The following is a 10,225-nucleotide window of genomic DNA, read 5'->3' on the forward strand; positions in this document are numbered from 1 at the left end:
TGCATTCTTAACAATAAATTTGTCAGCAAATTGTAACCTTGTTTCGTGTGTTTCTTTGTACTTTCAATTGCAATTTAAGTTTAAATCCCTTATTGTCCATTTACTCTAAAAACATACCATATTAGCATTTTTAACATTTAAACTTGATTCTTTCAATAATATTATCCAATTTCATAGGTATTGCACTCTCATTGCTGGGGCTAGAAATTTAAATTATGCGTCATTTATAATTCATGTAACTTATAATGTTTTTGCAAATAGTTCTTAAATTTTTTCCAATCCTCCTCCATGGCTTCTTCTCCCAGGTCTCGGATTCTGGCGGTCATTTCGGCCAACTCCATATAGTCAATCAGTTGCCTTTGCCACTCTTCCAGCGTGGGAAGATCTTGGGTCTTCCAGTATTTGGCGATCAGAATTCTTGCTGCTGTAGTAGCATACATAAAAAACGTTCTATCCTTTTTTAACACCTTTTGGCCGACAATACCCAATAGGAAGGCCTCCGGTTTTTTAGGGATGGTGTACTTAAACACCTTTTTTAACTCGTTGTAGATCATTTCCCAGAAGGCCTTCACTCTTGGGCAAGTCCACCAAAGGTGAAAGAATGTTCCTTCAGCCTCCTTACACTTCCAACATTTATTATCAGACAAATGGTATATCTTAGCAAGCTTGACTGGGGTCATGTACCACCTGTATACCATTTTCATAATGTTTTCTTTCAAGGCATTACATGCCGTGAATTTCATACCGGTGGTCCATAACCTTTCCCAGTCTTCAGACATGATATTGTAACCAATGTCTTGAGCCCACTTTATCATGGCTGATTTAACTGTCTCATCCTGTGTATTCCACCTAAGCAGCAAGTTATACATTCTCGATAATACCTTAGTCTTAGGTTCTAACAACTCTGTCTCAAGTTTCGATTTTTCCACCTGGAATCCTGTTTTTTTGTCCAACTTAACAACCTCATTAATTTGGGCATAATGAAACCAATCCTGCACCTTATCCTTTATATCTTCAAAGCTCCGCAACCTCCAATTGTCGCCAATTTTTTCTACTAATTCCCAATATTTCGGCCAGCCGACCTCCATATTGGGTTTTTTCCACGCCTTGGCCTCCACTGGTGATAGCCACCTCGGAGTTTTACTTTCAAGTAAGTCTTTGTATTTCATCCAGACCATAAAAATTGCTTTCCTGACAATATGGTTTTTAAACATTCCATGTGTTTTTACCTTGCCGTACCACAGATACGCATGCCATCCTAACGAGTTGTTAAAACCTTCCAGGTCAAGGACATCTGTGTTTTCTAGTAAAATCCAATCTTTCAACCAGCAGAAGGCTGCCGCCTCATAGTATAACCTTAAATCTGGCAGGGCAAACCCCCCTCTTTCTTTTGCATCAGTTAGTATTTTAAACTTTATTCGGGGCTTTTTGCCCTGCCAGATAAACTTTGAAATATCCCTCTGCCACTTTCCAAAACATTCCACTCTGTCCACGACCTGCAAGGCTTGAAATAGAAACAGCATTTTTGGCAAGACATTCATCTTAACAGCGGCAATTCGGCCCAGCAAGGAAAGTTTCAGTCTCGACCATGTTTCCAGATCTTTCTTAACTTCTAACCAACATTTCTCATAGTTATCCTTAAACAAGTTCAAATTTTTAGGCGTCAAGTGTATCCCCAGGTATTTCACTTTCTTAACCACAGTTAGTTCTGTTTCCTTCTGAAACCCCTCTATTTCTAAAGGTGTCAAGTTTTTTCCCAGAACCTTAGTCTTTTGTTTGTTCAACTTGAATCCTGCCACCCGACCAAATTCTTGTATCAGTTCCAAAACTCTCTTTGTACTAGATTCTGGCTCCTGTACTGTTATTACTAAATCATCTGCAAATGCTTTCAGTTTGTATTGTTTCACTCCGACCGTAATCCCCTGTATCTGCCGGTCCCTCCTAATCATATTCAGCAAAACCTCCAGGACTGATATGAATAATAGGGGGGATAGGGGGCACCCCTGGCGTGTTCCTTTTTCAATATGGAACTCCTCTGTCACCACATTGTTCACTATCAACTTAGCTTTTTGTTCTGAATAAATTGCTTCTATACCATTTTCAAACCCCCGTCCCACTCCCATCCCTTCCAAGTTCTTCTTCATAAACTTCCAAGAAATATTGTCAAAGGCCTTCTCAGCATCAATAAAAATTAACACTGCTTTAGTGTTAATATTTGTTTGTAAAAGTTCCAGAATATCGATAATATTCCGAGTATTATCAAACAAATGCCTGCCAGGAAGAAAGCCTGCTTGGTCCTTATGAATTACTTCATTTAAAACCTTTTTCAATCGACTTGCCAAAATGTCTGCAAATATTTTGTAATCCACATTTAGGAGTGAGATGGGACGGTAGTTCCTAAGTTGAGTCTTTTCAGTTTCCACCTTAGGTATCAATGTGATGAAAGCTTCTTTCCACGTTTCCGGTGCCCTTCCTCCCCCCATAATCTGATTGCAGACCTCCATTAATGGTAGAGTCAAATAGTCTTTTAATGTCTTATAGTATTTGGAGGTAAGCCCATCCGGGCCTGGAGATTTGCCCAGCTGCATATTCTGAATGGCATCCTCTATTTCTTGTTGTGTTATTTTACAATTCAGGATTGATCTCTTGTCCTGAGATAGTTCTGTTAGACCGTTAAGTTTCAAGAATCGTTCCATCTCAGACACTTCCTCAGGCCCTTGTGTGTACAACTTTTTGAAGTATTTCTGGAAACACTTTCTAATTTCACCTGGTTTCTGAATATTTTTCCCTTCCACCTCTAGATTGGTAACGTAGTTAAGTTTCTGTCTTTTTTTCAACTGCCATGCCAGCAGTTTCCCACATTTGTTTGCTGACTCAAAGGATCTTTGTCTCATTTGTTTAATTTTCCATTCCACTTCTTGATTTATCAATTTCAAATATTGTGCCTGGTGAAAATTGATTTCTCGCAAGATCTCTTTGGATTTTGGTTTAGATCTCAGTCTTTTCTCTCCATCTCTTATCTTCTCTAATAACTTATCCTTTTTCCCATTCCAGAGCTTTTTCTTAATTGTGTTTTGTTGTATCAGAAACCCCCTCATTACAGCTTTACTAGCGTCCCAGATTGTTCTTTTTTCCACTGAAGTATTCAAGTTGATTTCAAAGTAATCCTTTAAGGTTTTTTGGGCCTTCTTTACGATCTCTTGATCTCTAAAGAGGGTGTCATTCATTTTCCATCTAAAGGAGCCGGCTGGAGTAAGCCTCAATTCCATTTTCAGGGCGTTATGGTCGGAGCAAGTCTTTGGGCAGATTTCCACTCTTATAGTCTTCGGTGCCAGCCCTCTAGTTGTCCAAATTTGGTCGATTCTCGTCCATGATGAGTGGGCCTCAGAAAAGAAAGTTCCTTCTCTACCTAGGGGGTTTCTTGTCCACCAAATGTCAATCAAATCCATATTGTCTGTCAGTTCAAAGAAAGTTTTCGGTAGTCTGCCATCCTTAGTTAAATTTTGACTTTGTGACTTATCCATCAAAGTAGAGACTACCCCATCCATATCTCCCATCATAATGATGTTCGAGTAGTCCAGATAGTCCAGTAATGTCTCATGTAGCTTCTTGTAAAATTCTGCTTTCCCCTCGTTTGGTGCATAAATTCCTAATATCAAAACTTTTTCTCCTTGAGATTGTATTTCAATTGCCAAAATTCTTCCTTGCTCATCTTTAAACAAAAATTTCGGTGCTAGGTTCTCCTTTGCGTAGATCACCAGGCCTCTCTTTTTGACTTTGTCTGAAGAGATAAATTCTTGGCCTAGTCTTTTGTTGATTAGTACTTTCCGATGGAGCCTAGTCACATGCGTTTCTTGCAAACAAATTATGTCCAAATTTTCTTTTTTCAAAATATGAAAAATCCTTTTTCGTTTTTCCGGGGAATTTGCACCATTAATGTTCCAACTGTACAGCTGCAGAGACATCCTGTATCAATCTGTTGTTGCTCTTTATGGGGTGTCCTCTTTTTTGTCCAAATCCGAGGGAGATGGTGTTGGTTCCAATCCAGGTTGTGGCGGAGGCCAAGGGACTGCTGTTCCCTTCTGAAGGTCCTCTCCGTTGTCTTGCAGGAACTTCTGGTTGTCCTCTTTTGTCTTAATTCTGACCTTCTTTCCTTTGTATTTAAATGATAGGCCTTGTGGAAACTCCCACCTATACGGTATCCCGTTACCTCTCAAAAGTCTTGCTAAGTCAGTATAGTTGGCTCTGAGATCCAGAAGTTGTTTTGGTATATCCTTGTAAATTTCCGCTCTTCTATCCTGGATCCCAAGTGGTTTGTTGAAATGAAGGTCAAGTATTTTGTCTCTCTCCTGTTTGTTCCTTAGAATGATCAGGCAGTCTCTAGGTCTGTCCTTCCTGGTGACACTTCCCAATCTGAATGCCGTTGTTATTTTAAAATCTTCGTCTTCCTTTATACCCCAGAATTTGGAAAATTCTGCTGTCAAAAATCCAATCAAGTCTTCTTTTTCAATCTCTGGGATAGAGCGTAATCTCAAATTATTTTCCCGATTTCTCAATTCCACCATAGACAGATAGGCCTGCTGGTCACCAATATGTTTATGTAGTGGCCTTACCTCTCCCTTCAATTCATCCACTTTTTGAATCGCTGTGTCAGCTTTTTCGTTCGCAGCTTCAGCCAATTTCCGATTCTCAGAAGTAACGTCCTTCAGATTCCCAATTGTTTGTGAGTGCTGTGTCACTTGTTCAGACAGCTTTGTGATAGAGGATGTGGCTAAGTCAATTTTTGCTGTTTGGTCATCAACCTTCTTGTTTAAGATTGCAAACTGTTGTAGCATTTCTTTCAAAAGTGCATCAGATCCACCTGCAGCCATATCCTCTGTTGCTGGTTGTTCAGCTTCCTTTAGTTCAGCTGTTGTTGAAGGTTCAGTTCCCTTCAATTCAGCTACTGTTGGAGGAGCAATTCCCTTCAGTAAAGCAGGAACTGAAGATCTGCGTGCCTGAGAAGTTAATGTTGTTTGCACAAGTTGGGCTTTCGCTGCTTTCGCTTTTGCAGACCTTGTTTTCGGTTGGCCACTCATTCCCCACCTGTCTATGAGTCAAGGTCAGACTGTCAAGTGTTCCATGGGAAGAACAGGCTTCAGTGTAGATAACAACAGCAGAGAGTCAAAACAAAGTTAGTTCCCAGGAAATTGTAAATCCCAGTCTCCACTAGAGGGAGTACAGTTAGAGGGAGTACAGTTGAAGTTCAGGAAAGAAGGAAAAAAGTTTGGTCGCCATTAAAGTTCCTGCTGCTGAGTAATTTAACAACAATCCTTAAAGTTTTTTTCCACTAGCAGAGCCTTCCCAAGTTGCCACAAAAGTCATCTCCCTAGGTGCAAGATACAGTTGCTTAGTTATGTAGTCCAAAGTTGCCTCTATGTATCTGATTCTGTTTTTTAAATTGTATCCGCAAAAGGCATTCTTTTCCCCCGCCGTCCCGAGGCTGGGTTTAAAACTTTAAAGTCCACCAAAGGAGAAGGTTCCCAAGTTATTTCAACACATAGGGTAGATTAAAAATAAACTTGCCTTTCCTTTCGGACTCCAGTTCTGTCAGACGCATAATATTTCCACTTTAAAAGCTCTTTTTCTGCTGCTCCAGCTGTCAGTTCCTTTGCCTTTGATCTGTAAGCATTGTCGGAAGACGGACTTCCTCTTTTTCGTCTCCCGCTTTCAGCCGAATTTCTGAATTTGTAAATCCAATATAGAGTGTCGCTTACTCACGAGTAGGTACTTTAGTATCCAATAGTTAAGGAAGAAAGGTCGGCGCTCATCGGCAGCAGCCGCGCGGCTTCGCTCCCGCAGAAAGAGCGATGAACTCTCAGCACCGCTTCCCCTCCGCGCTTCCGGAACCCCTTACGGGGTCCCTTCTTCGTTTCGGGGGTCGCTCCTGGTGCCCGCCGAGTCCCACGGCCACGAGCTCACTCTGCTCGTGGTTTTTCTTAATGGATCGTCGCTGTGCCGTAGCGAACGATCCTTTCCTGCGGAGCCCCTCTTTAGACACTAAAGAGGACCGCCATTACCGTTTCGCGCCGCCTCCGGAAGTCCCAGCATGTGTTTATGAGTTTTTGGAGGGGATGAAGTAAGCTGTATATGAAATCCTTCTAACCGTTGAATCCAGCAAGTGTTCAAATATAAACCAGGCAAGATTCCTGATGAGATGATCACCTGTGTGATGGGCCATTAAGAGGAACAAAGGAAAGGGGCTCCGTGCAGGTCCCCTCCCCTAGTTTGTAGTTATCACAGTTAATTAGAAGGACAAAGCCAGAATTTGGAGTTGCAGTGATGTGACCTAGAAGTAAAGCAGCGAGCTGGAGAGAGAGCACAATTTTTGAAAGCAATGTTTAAATCCAAGGCTTCAGCTACAAGACAACCAAGACCCTTTGAGGATGTTAATGTGGTGAACCCCTTCATCTTGGCTCAAGTTATATATGTGTGTAAATAAACCATATATTATAATGGCACCACGGTCTCCACTGTGTCTCATTCTAAGAGGAAACATGAACCCTGGGTAAGTATCCCTGGAATCTCACATTGTTCAGAGATTGAGATAGATAGAGAATACTATAATTAAAATAGAAATGCATCTCAGCATGCTGTGGAAGACCAGGTGACCTGTGTGCCTGGTAGGTCTGCTGTCCCAGTGCTAAGTGTTGATAGGTAACTTCAAGATCTCAGTGCCCCCTTTTTATTATTCTTTATCTGTAAACTGGACAAACACAGGACAGCCCTGTAAACAGGACTCTCATTTGACAGCTCTTCTCTGAAAACAGGGAACATGGCCACCTTAACCTCGAGTTTAGATTATGTGTTGCATTTTGGTTGCCTTTGACGATATTCCAGTAATTGCAGTTAGTCCAAAATACTAAGCTGCTAACTGGGAGTAAAAGTTGGGATCATATCTCACTGATGCCCAAACATCTGCCCTGGTTCTGGGTCTGTTTCTGGGCACAATTCAAGGTGCTGGTGTTTATCTTCAAGACATCATATGGCCTGGAAACATCCAGGTAGGTAAATGATCACCTGTCTCCACTTCAAAAAATAAAATAAAGATATTGTATGCATATGTAACCACATATTTAATATATTGTCTAGTTTAGCCAATCTAAATCTGACTGGGACAGGTTCACATTTGAAGACACATGTAACTGGAGCCTCAGACTGGTTTCAGGTTCGTAGGATGTGGAAAAATAATACAGTGATTATAATGCTTGGCAGGTGTGAGCAACTAGTGGGAAAACTCCTGCTTCAGTGAAGTTTATGTCACAAAATACCGAGGCTGAAAGCTGCAATCCAATTGCATCTTGACATTTCATACGCAGAAGACACACTGCGTGAATGCTACCTTGGGCATGATTTTTCAGCCATGTGAAAATCTCTCCAAACACCCTACTTGCCTGGGAGCAATTTGTCTGGCAACCATCCGCCCTACAAAGAATTTGGCACACTGCGACGAGGGCCGGTAAGTTCAGCCAACTGTGACTTACTGCTTAATAACCAGAATAACTGGACAGTTCTCAGGTAACAGTTACTGGCAGAATGACTGGGCAGGCGCTGAAGGTGGGCAGGGGAGAGCAATGGCAGGAAGCCAAAACACAGATGCATCAGCATCAGAGAGGGATGGATTCAGCAGTTCGGGACAGGATGCCTTGATTTGTGCTGGCATCAAACTCCACCTCTGCGCCAAACGAGCCCCAACGGAAGCTGACTGCAGGGGTTTTTTACCTCTAGAAAGAGAGAAATTAGAAACAAAAGAGAGCCTGGTAAAATGGCTAAGAAGGCATACTGCCTGCAAATTCCAACGAGGGGGGAATTGTAATCTGCTTCATCCTGCGCGAGGATGTAAATCGGGCGGGGGAACTTTTTTTGGTCCAGGGGCCACATAACCCCCGGAGGGTGAATGCCAGCAATAGCACAAACAAAACAAGAGTGGGTGGGGTAGAGTGGGCATAGGGAAGGGCCACAGCTCAGTAGTCGGGCATCTGCTCTGCATGCAGAAGTGACCAAATTCAATCCCTGGCTTCTCTAAGTAGGGCATAAGGAAGACTTCTGCCTGGAACGCTTGAGAGTCTCTGCTAGTCAGTAAATAACATGGGTAGGCAAACTAAGGCCCAGGGGCTGGATGCGGCCCAATCACCTTCTAAATTTGGCCCGCAGACGGTCCAGGAATCAGCGTGTTTTTACATGTGTCCTTTTATTTAAAATGCATCTCTGGGTAGTAATAATAATAATAATAATAATAATAATAATAATAATAATAATAATAATAATATATTTATTGTCAATGTACAACCTGTGTACAATGAAATTAACAATTAATTACAATGAAATTATTTGTGGGGCATAGGAATTCGTTAATATTTTTTTTTCAAAATATAGTCCAGCCCCCCACAAGGTCTGAGGGACAGTGGACCGGCCCCCTGTGCCTCCCAGTAATTAATTAGGCTGGAAAACAGCCTGTTAGTTATGTTCAAGCCTAATTGCCAGGAGAGATCATCTGCAGCATGGCCATTTCAGCCAGAGGCGTGTCATAGCACACAGGAAGGGCCCCCCACCTCCCCCCAAAAGGCCCCACTTCTGCGCAGCAGTTAGGCTTGGGAAACAGCTGGACTTCCAAGCCGAATTGCAGCACAGGGGCTACTGTGCAAGCAAGGGGGTGCAGTGCATGGGAAAGGTTATCCCTTCCCTGTGTGCTATGGCCTCCCATGCCAAAAATGCCCCCTTTAAGGAAAAGGGGGCAGTGGTGTCAATAGAAGGCTGCTGACATGCCTAAGGATAGCATTTGTGGCCATTTTCAAGTGGGAAGTCAGAGCATCCAGGGAGGGGATTGTCAATCTTTTCCTCCTCAGCTGTAGCACACGCACACACACACACACACCCCCCAAAAAAGGATCCCACGCAATTAGGCTTTGGGTTCCTCTAATACAAGGCTTTTTTCAGCCTAAAACTCCACTTCTATGGAGGTCATGAAGGGATGCTGTGGCCTGGATGGAGACCATTACAGACTGCATCCAATCCACAGGTTGCTGATTCTGCACCCCTGATGTAAACTCGGCTTAGATCATTTGTGAATTATTATTTTTTCCATCTGTGTTTTTATTCCCACCCAAGTGTTGCAAATCTTTCGTTACCCAATGATAAAACAAACCAAATTAACATATAGGAAAAGGTAACAAATGGGAAGGTGCCTCAAATCATTGATCATGTAGTTGAAAATCAATAGGGCGAGGAAGGAAGGATGGAAGGAAGGAGCTCTAAATTACTGCCAGAAAGAAACATTATTTTACTTTTTGCAACGTTATTGGGCTTATGCAAACCCCTATTAATATCTCCTCGCAGTCGTCCTTCTGGCACTTTCCCTGTCTGACATTTCCGATGCAGTACACAGCTCCTGTGCCGTGTATCAATTTTAAACAAATAAAGATCCGCTTACGACATTAAAATGCGCATTGCTCAGTGCATAGATGCATTCCTAATATACTTCTAAGGTGCTCTTATCCTCGGAGCTGACTGAAATGGGTTTCATTATCTTCACTCAAAAGAAACTCATATCTCAAAAGAGCCACACGCAAGTCAGCCTCTTCTGCCGAGAAACTAAATTGAGACTCCTTTCGAGACTGTACAACTTCACACCATTAAAAGACCTGGGGGGGGGGAGAGAAAAAGCTCTCCTTCTAGGTCAGGGTCAAAGCTATTAGGCGGGGTCCGATAGAGCTCATTGTGACTGCCTACGTCACAGATAAATGGAAAACCTTCATTCCCACTGCCGCCAGCTTTCAAGTTGAAAGATGCCGATTTGGACCTGGAAGAAAGCCAGTGTCACTGGTAAGGCATGAATCGGTACTAGAATGAAAACTAAGTAGATCTGACAGCCCTGAGATAAGAGGAAACATGAAACCACCAAGAACTATCAAGTTTGAGGGTGGCTGCACACTAGCACACAGCACATTTGTTAAGATTCATGGCTGCTCATTAACCTTCAGAGCAAACGTAAAAGCCGAGGGAGAAAGTAACAAAAGAATAGTGCTATTTCTGTTATGGTTGCCTCCACATTGTCAGTGTTTGGTTGGGAGGAATTCAAGTGCATGCCAAAAATTTAGCTCCGCACAATTAGAGTGGTTTGAAGCGCTCTGTTGCTGTAGTGCAACAAATCCACTTCAAAAAAGAGGGGGGTTTGCAGGTAGGAAAG

The sequence above is a fragment of the Podarcis liolepis genome (assembly GCF_965112155.1).
Source record: "Podarcis liolepis genome assembly, chromosome: 9".
NCBI lineage: Eukaryota > Metazoa > Chordata > Lepidosauria > Squamata > Lacertidae > Podarcis > Podarcis liolepis.